Below are 27017 nucleotides of genomic sequence, written 5' to 3' on the forward strand. Positions count from 1 at the left end.
TTAACTTCTGTCCATCTATAAATAAAGCATATTAATATTAAAAGTAAAGAGACAGGGACTTTTCTGTAGTCCAGGGGCTAAAACTCTGTGCTCCCATTGCCAGGGCCCTGGGCTTAATTTCTGGTCAGGGAACTAGATCCTGCATGTTGCAACTAAAGATCCCACATGCCACAATGAAGGCTGAAGTTCCCATGTGTTGCAACTAAGACCTGGCACAGGCAAATGATAAGTAAATAAAAATAAATATTTCTAAAAAAGTAAAGAGACAAACTAGAAAAAAATGTTTGTGTAACTTTTATGACAAAAGAACAACATCCTTAACATGCAAAGAGCCCTTGTAAATCAGTAAGATAAATACCCACTTACACCCTTTTTAAATGGACACAGGGCATGAACAGGGACTGCACAGAAGTATAACCTTTCTGAAGAGTGACTCAGAAATGTGTGTTCCACAGTTAAAAATGTATGTATCTTTTGTCCCAGCAATTCAACCTATGGTAATTTATCCTGAGGAAAGAAGATCAAAGTATAGAATAAAATCAGAGAAGGAAATGCAATTCACTCCAGTAGTCTTGCTTGGGAAATCCCATGGACAGAGGAGCCTGCTGGCTAAGGCCATAGGGTTGCAAAGAGTTGGACACGACTGAAGTGATTTAGCATGCATAGAATAAAACCACCACCACCATGAATATCAAAGCATGATAATAAGTTCAAAAAATGAAAACAGCCTAGACAGATGATTGGTTAGGTAAATTATGGTACAACCAATCATATGCCAGAACAATAAATACCTACTGAGGAATGTTTATTGGTATAAGAACGTGTTCTCAACTCATAAAGCTGAGTGAAAGAGGAGGCTACAGAAGAAAATGTAGAGCATACCATTTTTTCCTATGGGCTCAAGAGGACACTGTTTTGTTTTAAATGTCTATATTATATGTATAAAAAAGATAAAGTTTATAACCACTGTTGTTAATTTGCTATATTGAGGATGATGGGATTGTGAGTGACTCCACTCACTTTATATTACTCATCTCATTTGAGGTTAAGAAAGAGGTAGGGGACTGGTGGTCCAATGGTTAAGACTTACCTTCAAATGCAGGGAGTGCAGGTTCAATCCCTGGTTGGGCAGCTAAGATCCCACATGCATCACAGCCATAATACCAAAACATAAAAAAAAAGAAGATGAAGAAATATTGTAACAAATTCAATAAAGACTTTAAAAATGGTCCACATCAAAACAACCTTTTAAAAAATATATAAAAAAAGAAAAAGTTAAAAATATTGTGAGATTTGACTACAATTGACTACAATACAATAATTGAATTGGCTAACTGGTAAGTTACAGCAAGGACACCTGCATGTCTGTCATAAGATGTGGTTTATTTCTTTGTCTTCCCCTGAAATGCTGTGAGGTATCACCTCTCATCTGACAAAATACAATTTAATTCCGTTCAACACTCATTTCCTACTTCTAGTGCAAGGCACTGGAGATGACATTACAAAGATGACTAGAACATACTACTTTCCTCAAAGAAGCTAATAATTTAGAAGGGGGTGGGGGGGGGGAACCCACTGGGACCTGCTTCAGCTAGAAATAAAATTTCTTCTTGGATAAAAAAAAAAAAAAAGCAGCAAAGGCAACTTGCCATCCTCTAAATTCAGCTTACTTATGGAGCTCTTCTTTCTCTGCTTGTCATCGCTTTCTGGAATTCAGCCTAGGAAAGTAATATATGTCACCATGTGTGCTAGTTTATAATTAGAAATAAATGTGAGGATTTATAAGAAAAAGACCTATTGGCAGAAAAAACATCTAGTAAAACTCTAGAAAAGGCAGACAGGAGAATGAGGAAAACATCTATTTTGGAAATTAATGCTAAAGAAAGAAAAGACATTTGAAAAATGTAAAACGCACTTACTATGTCCTTATGATTTTTTTCTCTTTTTTTTTAACTTCATGCAAGTTTGTACTTAGATTTTTTAAAAAAACAATAAACCTATAATTCATTTACAGCAAAATTAAACTTTTACAGAAAGATAACAATACAATTAAGTTGGGGCAATAGCATCATGAATTTATCCATAATTTCACTACATTAATAACTTTTATGTTTTCCATTATGTTTTCCTGTGTATTTTAACAAGGTTGTATTTATATTTTGTAATGTATATGCAATTTTTATATCCTGCTTTTAAAATTTAACATTATATACTAAAATTTTTCTAAGGTCACTACACAGTTTTGTAATTGTCATTCTCATGACTGCATTCTCACGCTGCATCAAGTGTACAAAACCTTAATGTATTTCTTTGTTGCTGGAAATTTCCACTGCTTCCAGCTTTGGTGATTACAATACTGCTGCAGTGAAGAGCTGACTGCTTCTGTCTTTAGGATTTTTATGTTTCAGGAGCATGTGAAAAAGTAGCTGCTATTGGATTACCCTCTATTTGAAAGGATGAGTACTGTGGGTATAAATAGAAGCTAAGGTCAAGAAGCTAAAGGCAGAAAAAGACTCACGTGTCCAGCAGAAACTGATAAGCATGTGAAATAATATCCTTGACTCATAAGGCCGCAATTATGCCTGTGACCTGAGTCTGAGCTCCAGGGAAGAGGGGAGGGGTAAAAGTCAGAATGGCCCAAGATTGCCCTTATAAATCTTTTAAACCACTCCAAGTCTTCACCAGACTTCACTACGATAACATTAACACACAGCAGAGGCTTATTCCTAAGACCTCTGAGCCTATAGAGTAATTTTCTCCACACACTTCACCTGTTTACAAGTAAGCATTAACATTTTTTGGAAATATGCAGCAGACTTTAGCCCTAAAAACCACCATCTCCTCCCTCTTTAGGGTCAAGAGTTTCTGAGAAGGCTTTCCTAGAGGCATGGCCCCAGGAATTAAAAAGCAAGCAGGTGAAGGGTCACCCTAGTCTGAAGCAGCTTGATTTTCCACCATCTCTCCATCTCCCTACTGACCTCCTTGATCTCAGAATTCCACCTTCTGCTTTCCTGCTCCAGACAGAACAGCTCAGCTTTCATCCTTCTCTAGTGTTCTGTCAGCTTTCATGTCTGCTCGGGCTCTTGTAGGGCATGTTTCCCTGAACACTTCCCTGCCTCCTCCTGCCTTGACTGTCCCCTCCCTTTTCTTGGGCTCTTGTCCCAGCTGCCCAAGCTGGACTCATTCACCAAGGGCTCCACCACTGTGCTCCACTGTGAATGGTTGCCAGGGTCTCTTCTGAGTGGTGGTGGATTACCTGGATGCTCAGTGAATCAGCTGCCTCTTCTTGGTCCTTCTCTGAGAGGTCTCTTCTCTTCACTTGACTCCCATCCCTAGAGACTTTTCAAGAGCAGGGGAGACCATCTCTAGTTTCATCCATTATGCTGCAAGTATCATTACTTCATTCTTTTTAATGGCTGAGAAATATTCCACTGTATATATATGTACCACATCTTCTTTATCCATGCCTCTGTCAATGGACATTTAGGTTGCTTCCATGTCCTGGCTATTGTCAGTAGTGCTGCAATGAACACTGGGGTACGTGTATCCTTTTGGACCATGTCTTACTGAGTGAATAAGTCAGACAGAGAAAAAGAAATATCCTATGACATCCTTAATTTGCAGAATCTAAAAATAAATGATATAAGGAAGCGTATTTATAAAACAGATACAGACACACAGACTTAGAGAAGGAAATTATGGTTGCCAGGGGGAAGGATGGGGGAATGGGATAGTTAAGGAGTTTAGGATGGACAGTACACACTTCTGTTTTTAAAATGGATAACCAACAAGGACCTACTGTCTAGCATAGGCAACTCTTCTCAATATTATGTGGCAGCCTGGATGGCAGGGAAGTTTAGGGGAGAATGGATACATGTTTATGTATGGCTGGGTGCTCTGCTGTCCACCTGAAACTACCACAGTATTGTTAATTGGCTATACCCCAATACAAAATAAAAAGTTAAAAAAAAACAAGGGAGAGGATGGCTTTTTATTTCACCAAGTCAGCTCAAGCTCTCTAAGCCCCCAGCTCTGAGAGAGATGGACATGCCTCACCTCCATGAGGAATCTCTCTCTTCTGGTTTCACCTGGGAGCCACTCTTACTGACTTTAATGAGAATGTAATGGCTGAAACACAATTTTAGTCTGCGACCCACCTGAGAGATAGGGGGGACATGTCTACCCGTCCCAAAGAGATTTGTGGCATCTTTTTGCTGAGGTGCGTGGGACTTGTGCATGGGAAGAGGAGGTATTTATTGTCTGTGTCCTTTATCTTTTGAGCTCTATTTCTTAAGTTCCCTCAGGCAATAACATTCCTTCTGATCTAGCTTTCTGGGAGATGAATAAGGGAAAATCGAGGTTTGTAATTTCAAATAGCCCTGGTTTCTTAACCCAAACATTTGTCCACTGGCAGGCCCTGGGGCCCTATGTGTGGTTTATTGCCTTCTCACTATTTTTCTTCCAAATACCAGATACCATAAAATTCTCATGGATTCCCAGAATCTGTCATCTTCTGTCAAAATTTCACCTCCTGGGATTTCCCTGTTGGTCCAGTGGCTAAGACTCCACACTCTCAATACAGGGAACCCAGATTCTATTCTTGGTCAGCGAACTAGATCCCACATGCTGCAACTAAGACCTAGCTCAGCCAAATAAAAAATTTTAAAAATTCATCTCCTTTCTCTGATCCCATAAGAGCACACATTATCATGGGCCAGGACAACTGACACAAATGTTGGGTTTTTAGATAATTAAATTTACATAAAGAGGAGTGTGTAGAGAAACTAGACTTGTCAATCAAGTAGAAGTCAGGGCACTCTGAGGATAGTTTACTCAGATGCCACAACAATACCAATAAGCACATACACATAAGTGCTGAGGTTATTGTTTTTGGTAATCACTTTTCTCCTTCCTCCCTCCCTCTCCTTCTTCTGACACTGAGATATAGGTCTGGGACATGGGATCTTCTGCTGCAGTGCTTGCACCTGGACACACTTCTCCATAAGCAACAAAATATGAAGAAACTGTATGGGACTAAAAATAAGTGCATACATGCAGTAGTTGGGGCAAACTCTGGACCCAAAAGATAAAAAGAGTCTCAAAAATCCAACTGCAACTTCTGAAGAGCCTGGAGCAAAAACGGATTTGACAGACAATTGTTCATGCCCCTGCATACAGCACCACCTAGGGGTGGGCAAACCACCTAAGCCATCCCTCCAGCCTGACCCCTGGACACGCCTGTTCAGTTCAGTTCGGGCGCTCAGCCGTGTCTGACTCTGCGACCCCATGGACTGCAGCACGCCAAGCTTCCCTGTCCATCACCAACTCCCAGAGCTTGCTGAAACTCATGTCCATTGAGTCGGTGATGCCATCCAACCATCTCATCCTCTGTCGGTCCCTTCTCCTCCCGCCTTCAATCTTTCCCAGCATCAGGGTCTTTTTTAGTGAGTCAGTTCTTTACACTGGGTGGCCAAAGTATTGGAGTTTCAGCTTCAGCATCAGTCCTTCCAATGAATAGTCAGGACTGATTTCCTTTAGGATGGACTGGTTGGATCTCCTTGCAGTCCAAGGGACTCCCAAGAGTCTTCTCCAACACCACAGTTCAAAAGCATCAATTTTTGGTGCTCAGCTTTCTTTATAGTCCAACTCTCACATCCATACATGACTACTGGAAAAACCATAGCTTTGAGTAGAGATAACTTTGTTGGAAAAGTAATGTCTCTGCACACCCGTAACCCCACCCCAAATAAGGAGCAAGCTTGCCTCCCCTCCCTGAGGAGCAAGCAAAGGAACCTTTGCTTATTCTTGCTCCCTGATGCTGCAGCAGGGACCCCAGTAAACCCTTGCCTGAATCTCTTGTCTGGCCTCTGATCAACTTCTATTGACTGGGGAAGGCCAAGAACCCTGGTCAGTACACAACACTATCTCATCACTTGTTTTTAACAACTTTCTTGTTCAAAAATTCCATTTCTAATTCACCTTGACTGCACCCAATAATTTGAAGTTGAATAGCACAAAGTATCATATGGTAAAGAATCTGCCTGCAACGTGGGAGACCCAGGTTTGATCCCTAGGTCAGGAAGATCCCCTGGAGAAGGGAATGGCAATCCACTCCAATATTCTTGCCTGGAGAACCCCATGGACAGAGGAGCCTGGCGGGCTACAGTCCATAGCGTCACAAAGAGTCAGACACAACTGAGTGACTAACACTACACTAGCGCAAAATGTACAGCACACGCTCTAGCACCACACTGCCTGGGTGTGAACTCAGGTTCTGCCCCTCAGTGATTGTTCAACCTGTGGTAAGTTGCTTACCCTCTATATGCCTCAGTCTCCTCGTCTATAAACTGGGGATCATGACGTTTACAGAGTTGCCATGAAGATAATGTAATAAAGCCTTACATGATAGAATATTGCCTGACATATGGTAAGAGCTATACTTAAGTGTTTTAAAATAAATATATGTCTTTGAGCAAATTAGGCAGTATAAGCATTTGATTACTAAGATTTTTAAAAGCAGAGATACCACTTTGCTGACGAAGGTCTGTATAGTCAAAGCTATAGTTTTTCCAGTAGTCATGCATGGATGCGAGAGTTGGACCATAAAGAAGGCTGAGTGCCAAAGAACTGATGCTTTTGAACTGTGGTGTTGTACCTTAAAGAAGGCTGAGTGCCAAAGAACTGATGCTTTTGAACTGTGGTGTTGGAGAATACTCTTGAGAGCCCCTTGGACTGCAAGGAGACCAAAGCAGTCACTCCTGCAGGAAATCAACCCTGAATATTCATTGGAAGGACTGATGCTGAAGCTCCAACAATTTGGCCACATGATGTGAAGAGCCAACTCACTGGAAAAGACCCTGATGCTTGGAAAGATTGAGGGCAGGAGGAGAAGAGGGAGGCAGAGGATAAGATGGTTGGATGGCATCATCGACTCAATGGACATGAGTTTGAGCAAACTCCAGGAGATGGTGAAAGACAGGGAAGCCTGGCATGCTGCAGTCCATGGGGTCACAAAGAGTTGGACGCGACTTAGCGACTGAACAATAACAATAACAACAGAAAGTACCCAAATGTTGATCTTCAACAGATAGAGATGTAAATTGTCTCAGATTATCACAATGGAAATCTACACAAAATGAACTGATATAATAGCATAGATGAATCATTCTCCAACCTAATATTGAATAAAAGGAGTCTGACCTGAAAGAGTATGTGATCCTGCTTATGTAAAGTTCAAAAACAAGAAACCGATCTGCAGTGTTATGTCAAGATGTGGAAATGACAGGAGGCATGCATCTGGGTGCCGTTAATGTTCTGTTTCTAGATCTGGGTGCTGTAGAGGTGTAGACTGACTTCTGAAAACTCACTGAACTATACTCTTAGGATTTGTGTACCTTTTGGGGTGTGTGTTAGACTTATATTAGAATTGCCAGAAAAATGTTGAAGATTTTTTTCTCCAAATTCTTACATTTCTTCTGGATGATTTAGTCAAGAAGTTTTCCTTAAGCTATTACTGCATTTTTACTATCATCACCCTTATATTACTTTTTGCTTGCTTTATGTATTGGTGACAATATTTTTGCACACAATAAGCGGATGTATTTTATTTCCTTCTTATGTAATGTTCCCGTGCAGCCTTCCCTAAGACAGGAGGTTTATCTTCCCAGAAGAGGAAAGAGTGAATTTTTGGCCTCCTTCTCAAGGGGATTGGTCTAAAATTAGGGTGGCCAAGGAAAAGATGCAGTGTTCATTCCTGAGCCTTTTTTTGCCCCTACACACACACACATACACACACACACACACACACACACACACACACACACACACACAGAGTTAGTTGCTCAGTTGTGTTTGACTCTTTTTCGACCCCATAGACTGTAGCCCGCCAGGCTCCCCTATCCATGGAATTCTCCAGTCAAGAATACTGGTGTGAGTAAGCGGTTCCCTTCTCCAGGCGATCTTCCCGACCTAGGGATCAAACCCAAGTCTCCGGCCCTGTAGGCAGATTCTTTAGTGTCTGAGCCACCAGGGAAGCCCCTTTGAGCCCCTAGGAAAATAGAATTGAGAGCCATGATCTGCTGGGTGGGAGTGAGGCAAACCCACTGCCTGGGCCTCCTGTTCAGGGGCCAGACTGACAATGTGGCAGCAATTCAGTGGAGCCCAAGGATCGTGGCAAGCTACAGTGAGGACATGCCAGCTGGAGCACAGTCCTCAAGCTCTGACCAGGACAAATAAAACTGGGTTGCAGGTTAGAGCAGCTGCAGGGTCAGCTGTGGACACTAGAAGCCAGGCCAAGACAAGCTGAGTCTCAGTGGTCACCGGCTCCCACAGAGCAGAGGACCAGTATGAGACCAGGGTATCTTGAGGTCACCAGGGTCCCTTTCCTGTACTCAAATGCTTACCTTGAAGATAAGCTGGAAGAAGAAAGCAGAATTGGACAGACTGAATCGTTTTGCCCCTGAAGCAACCTTACTAAAAGGGACTGGTCTCATTCCTTACTCGGATTAACTGTAATCAAATGGACTAAAATACATGTTTCCATGTCACCTAATCAGTGGGACCCAGTAAGGTCAGATTGTGGTGTAGCCTGCCAGGCTCCTCTGTCCATGGGGATTCTCGGAAAGAATACTGGAGTGGGTTAGCATTTCCTTCTCTAGGGATCTTCCCGACCCAGGGATCGAACCCACGTCTCCTGCACTGGCAGGGGGATTCTTTACCAACTGAACTATCAGGGGTTTAGTGCACCTAAATTTGCAGCCATCTTTCTTTGGTTTATTTTTCCTTGATTTTACCAACTTGTAAACTTTTGTTGCTGAAAACTGTTCATTTTAGGAATTTTTCTGAATAGAAAGCTCCTGGCATTGCTACCCTCCACAACCACCCCTTTATGAGTAAATCAATTTCATAGTTTTATAGTTTCTCTAACTTTTCCATTCTGTTCATCATCCAACCATCTATCTACTCACCCAAACAGTAACCATCTCTTTGGAGTCATGTACGAGGAATTGAGCTAGAAGGTTTGATGACAATCCTTGACACTGAGACTTCCCTGGAAGTCCAACAGTTAAGACTCTGCTTCCAATGCAGGGGGTGAGAGTTCAAACCCTGGTTGGGGATAAAGGATCCCTCATGCCATGGGGCGTGGCCAAGAAAACTAAGTAAATGAAAAGTTTTGAATACAGAGGGTGATCAGAAAACCAACACTGTTCTAGCTTCACCTTTCCAAACATCCACAGAGGCTTGCCTTCACTTTTCGTGTTTAGGCATATTAATTGCCAAGTTTTGCTAAGAGTACTGGGTTTCTGAGCCTTACGACCTGATGGCAATAATCTTTAAGAGCTCCCTTGCTTTGTAGTGTGTCAAGCTGTATGTCTGCTGTCCTGACCTGGAATTAGTCATTTCTCTAAGGAGCCTCAATTCTCTTTAATAGGAAATATATTTAGAAACCAAAATGTGGCCTCTAATGAAGCTCATTTCTTCTGGCTTGGTCATGATTTCTAGTTCTTTTCAATGGACAGAGATGAGATGAAGGATATTAGGGGACAAATAGATTTTAGAGGATGAAGGAAGACATTTTTCTCATTTTTCTATTATGAGTTATAGATTACTTTTGACTGTAAATACATAAATCCAAGTACTTCTATTTTTAGGTTTTTTCCCCCCTCTTTTAGGTTTTTTTTTTTTCCCCCTTTGTGAACCCACTCATTTAGGATAAATTACCCTTGTTGGTTTATTATATTAGGACCAAGGGCAGGAACACTCAAGTGTCTTTTTTTTTTTTAGAATATATATAGATATAAAATGTTAATTTTGGCTGCACTGGGTCTTCGTTGCTACGCAGGCTTTTCTCCAGTTGCAGCGAGCGAGCGCTGCTCTCTAGCTGTGCTCAGCTTCCCACCGCGGTGGCTTCTGCTGTTGCAGAACACGGACTCTAGAGCACAAGGGCTTCACCATTTGCGGTGCGCGGGCTTAGTGGCTCCGCGCTAAGTGGGATCTTCCTGGACCAGGGATCAAACAGATGTCCCCTGAGTTGCAAGGCAGATTTCTTAACCAATGGACCACGAGGGAAATCCCACTCAAGTGTCTTGATTATTCCCTGAGTCTGTATACAGTCTTAATTATTTCGTGACCAGCAACTTCAAATGAACATGGGGGCCCTGGTTCAAACAGCAGTTAACAAATTCCACTAAGATACTAAAATAAAAAGTTTTTTTCTTTGTTCACTTTCTCTCCCTCTCTACTGCTCCCCCTCCACCTGTACTGGTGTTTCTTATTTGCTATTATTAAATAGCAATGTCAAATTCCCCTGTGTGCAGGGTTGCTGGCAGGCTGAGTGCAGACTCACAGGCCCCCTAGGGGTCAGTCCCCTGGTGCCAGGCATGCACTGGGGTCAATAGCTGCTGGGTTCCCTTCTCTGGCCAGGCCAGAGCTGTCCTCCTCCCATAGGCCAGTTGCTCCGACTCGCGGGAACGCGTAAACCTCAAAGGTATTGCAACCTTTGTGCCAGGACGTGGTAAATATCTAGATTTGGGGACAGGCAAGAGGTTTACCCTGAGGTCAGGGTATTTCTACTCTAGAGTGAAGTCAGCTGCCTGAGTCACCACCGAACAAATGGCGCTCAACTCTGATCCTCCCCCAGCCCCAGCCAAGGCGCCCACCAGGAGCGAGGATGCCAATGTGTGCTGGGCAGGAAGGCAGGCCAGGTGGAGGCTCAGGGTACCCTGGGTGGGGTGGGTGCCTTGAGCTGGTCCCTGGGAGGCAGGGAAGCAGCAGAAGTGGGGGACAGTGCATGAGCCAAGGCTCCAGGCCCTGGGTGCCTGCTCCACTGTCCCACTGGACTTCACTGACAGAGTGAAAGTGTGAAAGTGTTAGTCCCTAAGTCATGTCTGACCCTGTGCAACCCTATGGACTGTAGCCTTCCAGGCTCCTCTGTCCATGGGACTCTCTAGGCAAGAATACCGGAGTGGGTTGCCATTCCTTTCTCCAGGGGAATCTTCCCAACCCAGGGGTCGAACCCTTGGCTCCTGCATCGCAGGCAGATTCTTTACTGTCTAAGCCACCTTACAAAACACACGTTCAAAGATTAGATTCTTAAGAATTTTAAGATGGCGACTACAGAGTGTTAAACCCCAAATGTGAGGCCTGTCAGGGCAAGGGCTCTGTGTGCCTACACTGGTCCTGTGTCCACAAAGCCGTCCCTCTCTGTTTTCAGCCACAGTTTTATAAATATGCCTGGGGCCCCTGGGGTTCTTGGAGACCCTTTCAGGGGGTCTGTGAGGTCAAAACTATTTTTATAATAACAATGAAGACAGTATTTGCCTCTTTCATTCTCTTAGGCGTGTACAGTGATGTTTTTCCCAAGGCTACCTGACAGTGTGATATTGTAACAGGTTTAATTCAGAAGCATAAAATTCAGCTGTCTTCTAATAAGCCAGATATTAAAGAGATTTTTTAAAAATGTAAAACAATACTATTTTTCTAACTATTTTCTGTTGTGGAAAATATGGTTATTTTTTAATAAAAATATGTTGTTTGTCATCATTTTAAATTTTTAATGTTTATTTCTATATATTTCTTTTCATTGTTATTTTTAGGTGAATAAAGATAAATTTTTAACACAAGAAATATTGATAAATAAACCCACATAAACAAAAGCTCTTGGGGTTCTCAGTGCTTTTTTTTAATGAATAAATTTTAAAAGTTGAGGTAAAATTCATATGACATAAAATTAAATATTTAGGGACTTCCCCGGTGGTCCAGTGGCTGACTCTGCGCTTCCAATGTAGGGCACCCTGGTTCAAACCCTGGTCAGGGAACTAGGTCCTACATGCTACAACTAAGAACCTGTGCACCCAACCAAGACCTGGTGCAGCCAAATAAATAGATAAATATTTTTGAAATTATTAGAAAATAAAAGGTAAAATATTAATATATTTGTAAAATATTAAGTATTTTAAATCAAAATGTTAGCAATATTTAAACTAAAACTTGAAAACGTTTTTAAGCTAAAAATATGAAAATGTTTTTAAATTAAAAATATGAAGAATTTTTAGTAAAATATATTATTTTTTAATTAAAAATCTTTAGATTTTTTAATAAAAGTATTAAAATATTTTTTAAAAGATGACATTAAAACAGTGTCTGATGTGGAGTACATGATCAATAAATGTTGGCAGCTATTCGAAGGACTGAACCAATTTCAGTGTTCACTGGCAGTCTCTATTTTTCTAAAGTCTACCCCACATAGATTTAATAATTTGACTTTGCTTTTAATCATTGAATAGCTGGTGCCTCATTTTTCAAATTTATATTTCTGTAACTACTGTGGAATCTGAATAGTTTTCACATTTTTGTCACAGCTGTGACTTTCCCTTTTTCAATCTATTTTAAATCTAGTTGGACTGATGCAATCATGTATAAAATAAATAACTAAAATTAGTCTAGTTTACACCACATTATCAAGGCTGTTGTCAAGCTCATAAAAATAATATTAGGGCTCCAAGGGCATTGAAGAGCTGGAATTATCCATCCCACATATTTTGAATCTTTGAAATGAGCCACGGAGACCGAGCAGAGTTGCTGTGATTCTGCCGCAGTGATATAAATATTACCTTCCACGAAAAAGCATGTCATGGCCAGCAGTGAAATTCAAAGCCGCAGGCTGGGTTTCAGAGTCCACATCATTAGAACATGTTGCCCCTCTGGTTACAGCAAAGTAAATATAGACCAGGCTGATTATGTGAACACATTGCATTTAACTTTGCCTGTCTCTATTGATTTCCCACTTCATTTCAACAGCAACTGGATCAACCTGGTGATAAGTAGGTCTTCCCATCTGCCTCAGATACTTATTTCCTTTCTTTCCAAGACTAAGTTTTCCACCTTCTATCTTCTGTTCATTCCCTTACCATTTTGCTGCTCTGTCTTTTGCTTTTCTTCCTGGTGACTTCAAACTCTCCTTTTTTCCACTGGCATCTTTTCCTGGTACTCACAAATATTCAGGAAGATGTTATGGAAAAACCTGAACAAACTTTTTGACCAACCCAATATGTAACTATTTCCCCTAACAGGAAAATGTTCCTCAACCCTGTGTCAGCCTCAAAGTGTCCCCTTTTTCATCTTCCTTCCTATCACAGCATTCACTGCATCCTCATCTCCTGCCAATCCTCAAGCAATGACAGGATGGCTCTGGCTACTTTCCACTGAATAGTTCGAAGGCGGCTGGTGGTCTCCTAACCGCCAAAGCTGCCATTTCATTTTCATTGGGTGTGATGGTTGACTACTTCCTCTTTGCCTCTTTGATTACATTTACTCTCCTTGCCTGGGTTTGTGATAAGTTTTTATAATTTTTCATGGCTGTAACTTTTTTCTTTTTTTGACCACATGGCATGTGGAATCTTAGTTCCCCAATCAGAGATTGAACATAAGCCCCTGCATTGGAGAGCACAGAGTCTTAACCACTGGACCACCTGGGAAGTCCCAGGTCTCTTACTTTTCGTTTTCCATTTCCTACATGACAAGCTCCTCATCTGTTCCCAGCCTTACCTGTTGGTTTACTCAGGATTCCATCCTTGATGCCCTTGTTTTTTTCCCTTCTACCACATTTCTCTGTGTGATCTCTTCTATTCTCATGATTTCAGCTAATGCTGGTGACCCCCAAATCTGTATCTTCATCTCTGATCATTCTTATAAGCATAATACTTGTTTTTACTTTTTTATTTTTATTTATGTATTTATTTTATTTTGGCTGCTCTGGGTTTTCTTTGTGGTGCATGGGCTCTTTAGTTGTGGCATGTGGGCTTAGTTGACCTGAAATATGTGGGGTCTTAATTCCCCAGCCAGGGATCGAACTTGTGTCCCCAGCATTGGAAGACGGATTCTTAACCACTGGACCACCAGGGAAGTCCCATGATACTTGCTTTATTAGTAGATATCCAAACACCTACAAGCAATCTTTCTGGAGCTCCACAAACACATCAAGCTGAGTTGACATCTTTCCTGGAAGCTGCTTCAATTTACCTTATGAGGTAAATTGCTCTACCTTAAAAAAACCTAGCTGAGATCCTGGCACTCAGATGGAAAGAAAGTCTTGCTCTCTGATTTCAGCCTCTGGTTTCAACAGATCACAAAGAGTATGCAACACAATTGTGTTCAGTCTTCACTAGTTTATAAAAGTTGATTTTATTTGGGCAGCAACAAACACAAGGAAGGAAGCTCTGTCTCCAGAATTCTGAAAAAACACAGTCTGGGGACTTCCCTGGTGGTCCAGAGGCTAAGACTCCGAGCTTCCAATGTAGGGGACCAGGGTTCGTTTCTTGGTCAGAGAACTAGATCCCAACTAAAAGTTCACATGTTGCAGTGAAGACGTGGTGCAGCCAAATAAAGAAATATCAAAATGAAAGAAAGATCACAATAGGTTTCCATAAATCTCTGTATCTTCTTCCCCTTGGTTCCCTTTCCTTCTCCCCAGAAAGCTGCCACTGCTAAGTTCTTCTCTGTATCATGCCTCTCACATCCAATTAATCACCAAGATCTGTATATTCTATTCCTAAGTAGCATCTCCTTTCTACCCTCACTGTAGCTGCCCTGGTATAAGATGCCTTCATTCTTCTGCTTGGATTACTGCTCCTCTCAACCTTTTGCTTCCTGTTTCACTCCTTTCACCTCAAAGTCAGCCCACCTACTAGAATAATCTATAATGGTCAACCTAAAAGTGTCCCTCTCCATCTTAAAAATTTCACTAGTTCCTCTACCCTGGTGTTGGCTGGCAGTTCCCAGGCTGTGCTATGGTATTTCCGCTTCCATTTCATTCTGGTGGCTCAGATGGTTAAAGAATCTGCCTGCAATCCAGGAGACCCGGATTTGACCCCTGGGTCGGGAAGATCCGCTGGAGAAAGGAATGGCTTCTCACTCCAGTATTTTTGCCTAGAAAATCCTATGAACAGAGGAGCCTGGCAGGGTACAGTCCATGGGGTCACAGAGTTGGACACGACTGAGCAACTAACACTTCATTCCATACGTTGTAGATAACTTCTTTCTGAAATGCCCTCTCTGGGTTAGTCCTTCAGGGGTTACTTCCTCTGAGAAGCCCTGGCCGAATTAATCATTCTCTCCTGGGACTTCCCTGGTGGTGCAGTGGCTAAGATCTCACTCTTTGAATGTAAGGGGGCACAGGTTCCATCTCTAGTCGGGGAACTAGCTCCCACATGTTGCAACTAAGAATTCAAAAGCCACAACTAAAGATCCTGCATACTTCAGCTAAAACTCAGTGCAGTCAAATAAATAAATATTTTAAAAAATCATTCCCTCCCTGGGTACCTTTAATCTGTATGATTACTGTCCTTCTCAAGTACACCTGTCATTTTTGTTTTTATATATCTGAGTCCTCTGTAGATTGTGAAGGGGTTGGCCACTTTTTCACACTTTCCTTTTTTATAACCACAGTACCTAGTGGAGCATGTGGCACACTCAATAAATAAATGTGTAGTGAATGAATGTTTTAAATGTGATTGTTTAGATAGGAATTCAGTGAGCGCTCCAGCACCCAGAGGCTGGTTATAAAGTATACCGTGTACTGAGTCCTCATTCTACATCTCCTTCCCACTTCTCCTTTCTGCTTCCTGCCTTTATGCCATTTCCCTTCTGCACCAGACATCTAGCAGGTGGGGAACCACTGAGTGAGGAGTGAATGTGGCAGTTGGTACAGTCAGTTTTACCATAAACAGAATTCTTACTGTCTGAATATTTATTAGTCAAGACCCTACAATCTGGGACTTCCCTGGTGGTCCAGGGGTTAAGATACCATGTTGCCACCATGCTGGTTTGGTTGGGGAACTAATATCCTGCATGCCTCACGACAGGGTCAAAAGATCTCTCTTGGTAAATGTCACACAGCACTTCAAAATATGTGGGTTATTTTCAAATATCTTGTGATATTGATTTCTAACATAATTCTACCATGATAAGAGAACAGACTTTGTATGATTTCAATATCTTTAGACCATGAAATTTTTGCACCTTGTTTTATTGGTTCATAGTGCTTTTCAGGTCTACTATATATCCTTCTATCTTTCTATGCATTCTATTAATTTTTGAGAGTTTGATATTGAAACTCTAGCTAAAAATCTCAATTTATCTACTTAAAAAATAATTGTAATATACAGCGGAACTATGTGTGAGCTTCCCAGGTGTTGCTTGTGGTAAAGAACCCACCTGCCAATGCAGGAGATGTTAAGAGAAGCAGGTTCACTCTCTGGGTCAGGAAGATCCCCTGGAGGAGGGCATGTCAATCCACTCCAGTATTCTTGTCTGGAGAATCCCATGGACAAAGGAGCCTGGCAGGCTATAGTCCATGGGGTCGCAAAGAGTCAGACACAACTGAGGCAACTTAGCATGGTAGAACTATATGTATCTTTGCTCTGTATTATCCAAGTTTCCTATAAGTGTTATCATACTTTCATATTTAAAAAACAAAAAAATGAAAAAAAAGTTAAAAAAAAAAAAAGATCCCATAATTGGAGTTCATGTAAAGTAGCAGAAGTCAACAACCCTCCAACGTGGTCACTAACAAACCAGTCAATTACGAAATCAGTCCCCACTGGATCAGCCACAGTTCACCTCTGCAATTGAGTAAATGACGTTTTTGGATAAGTCAGTCGGTCTCTTCAGGATTGTGGAATTGCAGAATTTCAACTTGAGGTTAGTTAACCTGATGTTGGAGAATGGCTTATTCAGAAATGAAAATTTGATTATAAAACCAGTTCACAAATGAAGAAGCTAAGCAATAGGGATTAAAATGTGATAAGAGCTTCAAAGACAGTGGTTTGTACATCAAAAGATTAAGAACTGCTTTTGAAAAACTGACTAATTGCTTGAATACTTATGCAAAGACACCTGTCTTGGATCTTGCTGCGAAACTCAAAAATGATGTGAATGTTGTGTATTATGCCATCATCCTTATTTTATTTCTTATTTATTTTTTTTCAAGTTATACATCTATTTAATAGAAGTAGATTTCTATGGCTGAAAGAAAAACTAGAATTCTTTGTTCTACTTTTCCCCATCCCTGAATTCTGCCCCGGAAAGCAGTGTCTCCTAATGCCTGCTTTGGCTCCATATTTCTAAATAACATGTTTACATTGGATTTCTTGATTTTTTTTCAGGATGTTATCTATTAACTTTCTACTATAGAAGATGAGGCCATTTGCTTAGTTTTCTATTTCCTCTCACTATATAGCCTCAGGGTCTCTGGAGTTTTTCATATCTTGATACCTTCAAACATACTAGGTAACCTAGCAATTACATCTTTTTCTAGAGACAGTTCTCCTGGGGTTGCCTCTCTCTTGCCCTAAGCTGGATTTCTTTTTCCCCAGATTGGCTCCTGAAAAGTTGTCCCCTTATTCTCCTGGGGGACCTTTCAGTTGTGTTCACGGACTGGAGGTCCTGTTTCCCAAATCCCACATCACCTTCTACATTGTATACTGCCTTGTTTTGATGGAGCATGTCCTCCAGTAGCTTCCTGAGAAAATGTTCAAGGGAGGTAGATTTTTTGAGACCATGCATTTCTGAAAATGCCCTTTTATTTTCACCTCTCACTTAGAGCTTCATTTTTTCGCGTTAAAGTCCTGAAAACCTGGACTAGATAATCTGAAAACTCTACCGCTTCAAATAACTAAATGCTGGGTACAAGGTAACAGGATCACTTAAATACATAGCCTAGACCGCAATAAAGTTAAGTGAAATCCCCAGAGGCTAAAACTAAAGACTGGCGCCTGGAGTTTGTGAGCAATGCAGTGCCCACAGCTCCAGGGAGGCTGTTGTTTCGATTAAGTTGGAAACTTGGTTTTTATGTCTACATTAGGCTAGGAGAACTGGCTTTGAGTTTGCTGGATGCAGAACATTGAAACTGACATTCTGCAGAGGTTTGGGACCTTGCAAGGAGACACACACTGGTGATGAAAGGGCAAACTAGCAAAAAAAAAAAAAAATGTCCCACTGCACAAGGAGCTAAAAACAAAGATCATATGTCATGTTCTGAGCTCAGGGTAAGGGAGGAACTCTCCCTTGTAAAACTGTAGCCTGAAATCTGAATCAGGCTGAATCTGAATCTGAAAACTGTAGCCTGAAATCATTGTCTGAAATCTGAATTTCTGCTACGAGCATATTCTGGGGAAAATTATTAACCTTTCCCATCTGATTCTTCTTAGGATCAACTGCATCTTTTCCTGATGTGTGATATAGGCTTGAAGATTATATCTGTCTCCAGCCATGGATTAGGACCATGGCTCTCAGAGGGTGGACTGGAGACACCTTTGAGAACTTCTTGATTAAGCCGAGCTAACTGACTCTTGGGGAGGACTCTTTGCTTTTGAAGCTCATCAGGTGAGTGAAGAAACTTGCAGAAAGTTTGCCTGGACTGAACAAATGTAGAGCACCAAACAATATGCACAAGTTGCCTGCTATTCTGTGTTTAGACATTGTCACCTGGAGAAACTCTTGTCATGTGCAGAGGAGATAACTGTAGGATGTTCACTACAACACTGTTTATAGAAGTGAAAGGTTAAAATCAACTCTGAGATCTATTAGTAGAGGAAAGAAAAATAAATTGTAGTATGGTCATATGGTAGAATGCTCTAGCAGTGAAAATGAATGAAGAAGTGTATAGAAATCAGTGGATTTCAAAAAGTCCATGTTAAGTGAAAAAATATATGAGGATATTATAATTGATGTAAATTTTATGAAATAACTACATATTGTTTCTTGTTGTCCAGTTGCTAAGTTGTGTACAACTCTTTTTGTGACCCTGTGGACTACAGTCTTCCAGGCTCCTCCATCCATGGGGATTTCCAGGCAAGAATATTAGAGTGGTTGCCATTTCCTCTCCCAGGTATCTTCCCAGACCAGGGGCTTGTTTCCTGCATTGGCAGGCAAATTCTTTACCGCTGAGTGACCAGGGAAGTCCCATATTTTGTTTATATGTATATAAATGTGGACCGGGTATGCCCCCAATTTCAAGGTAGTGATTGCTTCTAGAGATGAAGGGAGAGGAACAGGACTGAGGAGGGGGTTTCAGTTTCAATTTTCTTTGAAAAAAAAGAATTTGAAACACTTTCTTCTCTGTCAATACCCCTTGATTTTTGCAGTTATGATCCTTACAGGGTATGCGTTTATAATATTTACATTTTGTTTTGTAACTCTGTTTTCCACATTTTGCCTACAGTTGTCTTGAAAATAGAAAAAAAGGTGTTTTTTTTTTCACCGTGCAATTTGGCATGTGGGATCTTAGGTCCCTGACCAGGGATTGAACCCATGCCCTCTGCAGTGGAAGCACAGAGTTGTAGTCACTGAACCACCAGAAAAGTCCCTATGGTAACTATTTTTATGTTAATTCTTTAGTCAGAGGATGGCAAGGTATCTTGAGAGGAAAAGTAAATGTCAAGGAAGTCCCTCAATCTTCTTTCCAATTAGCTCTTTCTGACTTACACCCTGACATGTGAGGTCTTCTGTTATACCTGGGAAGCAGTCTGAACAGGGCAGCAATCTTGGGTTTGATTGTCCCATGCTCATCCTTCTCATGAAAAAATGTCAAACTACCCTCCATGTGTTTTCCTGTCAAACCATGATGCTCTGTCCTTACTAATCCACTTAGAATGCTTCCTCTCTCGCCAGTCACTATAATTTCAAACTCTCCATTAACTCATTTGTATGAAAATGTTATTACATGGAATTAATACTCACAGAACATTGCCTGAAGGATAATCATGAATACCATTTGATCAGAGCTGGCAGATTGATTTGTCGGCAGGAGAGAAGCAGCCTATTGGTGATGTCCAGTCTCCACGGGAGAGAGTTTCAGTGATCACTGGTGATATCGCTTAAACTGGAAGGGACAGTGTGCTTGCCAGGAAGGTATTTCCACTCCTGCCCCCACATACTGTAAAATGTATCACTGGACCAAGCCAAGCCTTCTGAGAGTTGCTTATCTGCAAGGAATGATTTTTGACTCCTTCGCACTGAGTGGCTCTTGGCAGTATGCCAGCCACCTGCACTGAAGATGTACTGACAGACAACTGTGTGGGACTCGATTCTATATTTATTGTAGGAAGGCTGCTGAGGGCATACTATATAACAGGCTGTTTCCTCTAAGAGGAGCCATGAGAGAGTTCTTTGGAACAAGTGATCTGTTTTTACCTTATGGACACTGTGAATGTTATAATGTTTCCTTCTTTGCTTTGGTTGCTAGGAAACTCAGGGCAATGGTGCAGATCTCATCCAGCAGGAGACTTTTGGACAAACATTTTACATACTATCTTTACCTCTCCCTTCAGTTAGTATTTATTCAGCACCTGCTTTATGCCTGTTAGGGCCCCAAAATATCCACGTAGGGACTTCTCTGGTGGTCCAGTGGCTAAGACTCCGCACTACCCATGCAGAGGTCAGGGGGTTTAATCCCCAGTTGGGGAACTAGATCCCACATGCAACTAAGAGTTTCCATGTTGCAGCTAAGGCCCATGCAGTCAAATAAATAATAAATAAAAAGTTTAAAAAATATATTAATGTTAATCATTGTAGCATATTAAGAGAAATCATGAGAGCACTTACGGCTGAAAACAAACCCAAGGTTTAAGGTAACTTAAGGGTTTGTTGTTGCTGCTGTGGTTCAGTCACTAAGCCATGTCCAACTCTTTGGGACCCCGTGGACTGTAGCCTGCCAGGCTCCTCTGATCATGGGATTTCCGAGGCAAGAATACTGGAGTGGGTTGCCATTTCCTCCTCAAGGGGATCTTCCTGATCCAGGGATCGACCCCATGTCACCTGCATTGGCAGGTAGATTCTTTACCACTGAACGACCTGGGAAGTCCATCCCAACTCAGTGTTGAGCATCATTTAATGTTTGTTTGAGTGGACTCTCAGGTCATTTTATTCTGTCTCTATATAACCCACAGAGCAATCTGTTTGACTGCCCCTTGCACATGCATCTAGAGTGTTCAGGCTTTCCAACGATCACAATCATAACTTTTATCAGAAGGGTAAAAAAATGAAAAAAAGAAGGATAAAAAAATGGAAGAAAAGGGAAGAGGAAGAATGGGAGGGACAAATTAGAGGTATGGCATGAATAGATAAAACTACTATATAAAATAGATAAGCAACAAGAATATACAGTATAGCACAGGGAATTATTATACCCGTCATCTTGTAATAACCTATAATGGCATATAATCTGCAAAAAGTATTGAATCCCTATGCTGTACACCTCCAAGTAACACAATGTTGTGTTTAAATCAACTATACCTCAGTAAGAAAAACTAAGAAAGAAAAGGAAGAAAGGAAGGAAGAAAAAAGTGGAAAACTGAACAAGGGGAAGAGGCGCTGGGACTGGGAGCTAAAGCATGGACACAGGGCTGACTCTTTGCTCCCTCAGTCCCTGGCCAGCAGCTTTCTCCCTAGTTCCTCCTTACATGACCAAGTTCTCTAATGTGCTGCTCTCACTTTCCTCCACGGCAGAAGCAGGCATGGTCAGGGGCCCTTCGGTGTCATTCCTGATTAGTCAATTATTTTGAATTAACACACAAAAAACTGTCTTTCTCATCAGGGAATGGGCAGAGGACAGACCTTAGTGTGTCTATTTTTGCTTGCAGAAATCTTGGGAGTCCAATTTCACGGCTATAATATCAGCCTTCGTGGCTTGCAAGTTGGATGGTCCTAAAACAAACAAACAAACAAACTGAATATCAAAAACTAAACAACTTTACTGTTTGAATGCCTTTTAAGTCATATCCAATCCTTTTTCAAGAGAAGGGATACTTTGTGGTGGTCCAGTGGTTAAGAGTCCACCTTCCTCTGAAGATGGTGACTGCAGCCATGAAATTAAAAGATGCTTGCTCCTTGGAAGAAAAGTTATGACCAACCTAGACAGCAATATTAAAAAGCAGAGACATTACTTTGTTAATAAAGGTCCGTCTAGTCAAGGCTATGGTTTTTCCAGTAGTCATGTATGGATGTGAGAGTTGGACTATAAAGAAAGCTGAGCACTGAAGAATTGATGCTTTTGAATTGTAGTGTTGGAGAAGACTCTTGAGAGTCCCTTGGACTGCAAGGAGATCCAACCAGTCCATCCTAAAGGAGATCAGTCCTGGGTGTTCATTGGAAGGACTGATGCTGAAGCTGAAACTCCAATACTTTGGCCACCTCATGGGAAGAGTTGACTCATTGGAAAAGACCCTGATGCTGGGAAAGATTGAGGGCAGGAGGAGAAGGGAACGACAGAGGATAAGATGGTTAGATGGCATTACAGACTCAATGGACATGGGTTTGGGTGGACCCCGGGAGTTGGTGATGGACAGGGAGGCTTGGTGTGTTGCAGTTCATGGGGTCGCAAAGAGTTGGACACGACTTAGTGAGTGAACTGAAGTGATGCAGAGAGTGTGGGCCCCATCCTTGGTCTGGGAACCAAGATCCCACATGCCACAGGGTGCAGCCAAAAATTTAAAAATGAAGAAATAAACAAGTTGTTTAAAAAGACATCTGCACGAAAACATTATTTTATTTATTTGTATGATATTTGCTTAATTTTTAAACATTTGCTTAATTTTAAAATTTTTATTTATTTACTTTTGACTGCACTGGGTCTTTGTTGCTGCTCTCTGGCTTTCTCTAGCTGCAGCGAGCAGGTGCTACTCTTCGTTCTTCCCTCTCGTTGCCAACACTTTGGTTCAGATCTTCAGCATCTCACGCTAGAATAAGCCTCTTAAGTGGACTTCCTACCTCCTACTTCTCCTCTTTCTAAACCCTATTCCACATCAGCTGCCAGGCAGAGCTTTAAAGATGTTACTCTGGGGGATTTCCAGAATGTCCAGTGGTTAGGACTCTGCGCTTTCACTATCTTGGCCCCAGGTTAAAAAAAAAAGTAAAAGTTACTCTGATGAAGTCAGCCTCTCCTCCTACTAAATATTTTTTTAGTATTTATTTATTTGGCGGTGCTGGGTCTTTAATTTTTTTTTACTTTATTTTTAATTGGAGGACAATTGCTTTATAATATTTCATTGATTTCTGCCATATATCTGGGCTGGGTCTGAGCTGCACACTTTTGGGATCTTTAGTTGCAGCATTCAGGACCCAGTCATAAATCTTACATGCTCCCTGCCCTTAAGGTTTTTTAAGACTGAGCCACTGATCACCTCTCCATCTTCACTTCCTACCAGCTCCCCCACATGCACAAGTACTTCCCACCAGAGCAAACAGCCTGAAGCTCATTAAGGGACATGCTCTCTCATACATTTCTGCCTTTAACGTGTGTTATTTCCGTTTCCTGGAAAACCCCATTATTCCTCATCAGATTGGCCAACTTCTATCTGTTTAGCAAGGCTGGTTAAAGCCTCACCTCTCTGAAGCTCTTCTTTTTTTTTTTCTGAAGCTCTTCTTAACTCCTCTAGAGAGACTGGTGATGTCTACAGCAATTTGTACATGAATCTTTTGCATGCTACTTGTTTACATGTGCTTTTCTCACACTAGACTATGGTCTTCTTGGGCAAGATGTATTTATAATTCATCTTTGTGTGACCATTTCTTATAATAATGCTGGAAACATGGTAGACTCTCTGAGGATGCTTGAATAAGTTCATTAGGGATTTAATTTTCCAATCTATTCTTAAAGAAACAGAGAGCATAATTGAAGTCAGCTTGATCTGATAGGAGGAACAAGTCAAGAACTATGAAGTTTAATACAGAATCACTGGCCACGTGTGGCTGTTGAATACTTGAAATGTGACTAGCCTGAAATGAGATATATTCTAAGTACAAAATACATACACAATTTCAAAGACTTAGTATTAAAAAAAGAATGTAGTTGTGGTCCGGTGGCTAAGAATCCCCCTGCCAATGCAGGGGGCACAAGTTCGGTTCAATCTCTGGTCTGAGAAGATCCCACATGTGGCAGGGCACTATGCACCACAACTACAGATCCCAAGCTCTAGAGCCTGTGCTCTGCAACAAGAGAAGCCACTGCAATGAGAAGCCCGTGTACTGTAACTAGAGAAAGCCCACAGGCAGCCAAAGATCCAGCACAGCCAAGAATAAATAAATAATTTTTTTTAAGTTCTTGCTAAAAATAAAAAATGAATGTAAAATTTCCCATTGATATTTTTTACATTGATGACCATTTAAACAATAATCTTTTGCACATATCATGTTAGATAAAATATATTATTAGAACTAATTTCACCTCTGTCTTTTACTTTTCTAGTGTGGCTACGAGAAAATTTAAAACTACACATAAGGTTCACATTTGTGGCTTGTGTTATATTTCTGTCAGAAAATGATGTTCCAGAATGTTCATTCTGTGAACAAATATCTTTTGAGCACCTGCTCAAGACAGCTGTTAGTCCAAGTGATGGGTACAGAATAGTAAAGAAAGTAGATAACGTTCCTGACCACAGGGTGCTTACATCATAATGGAGAGAGGGACACAGAACAGGAGGCAGATGTGTAAACAAGATGGTTTTGGATAGCATAAATAAAGTACAATGAAGAAAGCAAAGAGGGTGGGAGCACGGTCTTTCAGAGCAGGTGAGGACAGAGGAGGGAGATGAGGCAGGAGGCTGGAACCTGGATGATGGCAGAGACCTATAATGCGACAGCAATGGCATGGAAGGGAGGCACAAACAGACTTGAGAGATATTTGGAAAGTAACATTAGGAGGACTGTGGTAAGCATGGATATTTTGGATTGGCCAGAGCAGATGTGGATTCCCAGGATTCTGGATGACCAGGTGAATGGTGGCACCACTGGATGAGATAAGGCTGGAGTGGACTTGAGACAGATGGGGAATTCCAGTTTGGCCATGTTGAACAGGACGTGCCTGTGGAAGGCCAGAGGGCAGTGCTGAGGGGAGACGCCAGTGCTAGGAATGATCATTTGGGGTCTACTAGCACAGACATGGTCATTAAAACCCAGCACGGATGGGAAAGGAAAGAGAGAAGATGGCAAATGAAGATGACACACAGGTCCAGGTTTTACCAACCAGGGCTCTTCACCTTGCCTATTCAATAGAAATTGACTAGAGGCCAGACACTCCAGTATTCTTGCCTGGACAATTCCATGGACAGAGGAGCCTGACACGCTATAGTTCACGGGGTTGCAAAGAGTCAGACATGACTGAGTGACTAACAACACACCAACAAGAGGCCAAACATTCATTGGGACCTCTCTGCAGCTAGGAGGAGTGAAAACAAACAATGGGTTCCCCTTCTTAATCCCTGAGGTGGGGGCTGAGCTTGTTTCTTCTATGGGATGAGGGTAGCAGTGTGTCCGTGGCTTGGGCCAGAGGGGTGGCTTGGGTGTTTTGCCTACCCCTTAGGTGATGTATGTGAAAGGGGCATGCATAGTATCCTACTTTGCTCCTGACACCCTGTTTTTGTTCCAGGCTCTTCAAAAGCGGCAGCTGGGCTTTTCCGTCTTTGTATCTTTTGGGTCCAGAATTTGCTCCAACTGCTCATGGTCGCAGTTATTTTTAATCGCATACAGTTTCCCTATATTTTGTTTCTGGAGTTGTGTCCAGGTGTAAGAACTGTAGTAGCAGAGGGTCCCAGGCCGTAGCCTGTCACCGAGGGAGCACTTTCTAAACTGACTCATACATGAACATGTGTCTCGACTGAGCGGGGAGGACCCAGGGTAGCTAGAGGGGTTCACGGTGTAAGAGAGAAGGCAAGACTGATTCGGCAAGGTTTGGGTGGTAATGGAGGGGATGGGCTGGCCTGGGAGACTGGCTAGGAGAAGAGAAGGGGTCTCAGAGGAGATATTTGGTGTCGGGGAGGAGGAAGGAGGCTAAGCAGCTGGTAAAGGAGTCATTGTGGAAGACGGTGATGTCCAGGTCACAGGTAAGGACATTGCTTGGGGAAGCTCTGGATATGTTACAGTCTGGGCCAAGGCTTTATCTCGATGACCTCAGAGTTTGAGAAGGCCTCCAAGAAGCAGTGGATGAGGGAATAGGGAAAGCTGGCTTTTGAAAAGTTGAGTGGCCCTGGCTCTGAGCCTCTTTGCCACTCTTCTCTCTTTAAAATGAGCCTCTTCCACACGCTGCCGTTGTTATAAGGTCACTAAGTACAGGTGCTTCCCTTGGTTGCCTGAGCTGTTCTCTGAACCACACTCACCTTCCATTTCTCCGTAGCAGAGGAATCCAGGCTGTCCCAGGGGCTGCTTTCTGAGGCTGCCCCCTAACACACTCAAGCAGCCAGGGCAGAGTAGGCACAAGGTATTCTCTATGGTGGGCATCTGTGGGGAAGCCAGTTGTGCACGCTGGCGGGTGGTAAGCTGGCTTCCAGGAACGCGACCTGGAATAGAAATAAATAGGCGTTCTAGTCTCTTCAATCATTGTATTCCTCCGAGTCTCAGTTCCAATTTAAAAATGGAAATTGCAGGTGATAACAGTGGACTGAGGAGTACTGGGCAAGTACTTCGGGTCCATTAACTCCGTGAATCCCACAATCACATTGACGCGGGTGACCTCCGTTTGGTAGAGAAGGGGAAAGACAGAGAGGTTAAGTTACTTGATCAAGGTCAACAGCCGGCGAGTGCGTAGCTGGGGTTTAAATCCCGATTCAGACTTGGGGTTCAAACGGGACTCGCTGCCGGCTGCCGGTGGAGAGGTTCCAAGGTTTCGGGATCATTTATCCCTTCCTATCCTGGCCCGAGGGTTCCCCACGTGGACGATCTCGCGGGCTCTTCCCGCTCCGACACCCCGGGTGTGGCTCCACCCTACGCTGGCCCACAGCTCGGCCCAGAACCTCTCCGGGTCGTCGATGACAAGCTCCCGGCGGCGCCCCGAGCCCGCCTCCCGGGCCGCCACCTTCCCGCAGAGCGCGCGCCTCAGGGGACACCTGTCCCCGGACAGGGGGCTTTGGCCACTCCTCGGCGCCGCCCCGCGCTGGCGGTGGAGCCCCAGCGCCGCTGGGCGGGAGGACGGCAGGGCGCCTCCCGGGACTGCGCCGCGGCCCTGCGCACCGGGCGGCTGCGGGCGGGCG

At 42.5% G+C, this 27017-nt stretch overlaps 1 long non-coding RNA gene across 1 annotated transcript; it reads right to left on the bottom strand.

Moving 5' to 3' along the window:
• Positions 1 to 1225: 1225 nt before the first annotated feature.
• On the bottom strand, positions 1226 to 26945 carry LOC122419795. The gene is made up of 5 exons (XR_006262999.1): positions 26544 to 26945; positions 26148 to 26327; positions 21613 to 21702; positions 19738 to 19982; positions 1226 to 3627 (listed from the first exon to the last, which is right to left on the bottom strand). It is a non-coding gene; the product is annotated as an uncharacterized LOC122419795 (long non-coding RNA).
• Positions 26946 to 27017: the final 72 nt, after the last annotated feature.

The sequence above is a fragment of the Cervus canadensis genome, chromosome 17, assembly GCF_019320065.1.
Source record: "Cervus canadensis isolate Bull #8, Minnesota chromosome 17, ASM1932006v1, whole genome shotgun sequence".
Classification (NCBI taxonomy): domain Eukaryota; kingdom Metazoa; phylum Chordata; class Mammalia; order Artiodactyla; family Cervidae; genus Cervus; species Cervus canadensis.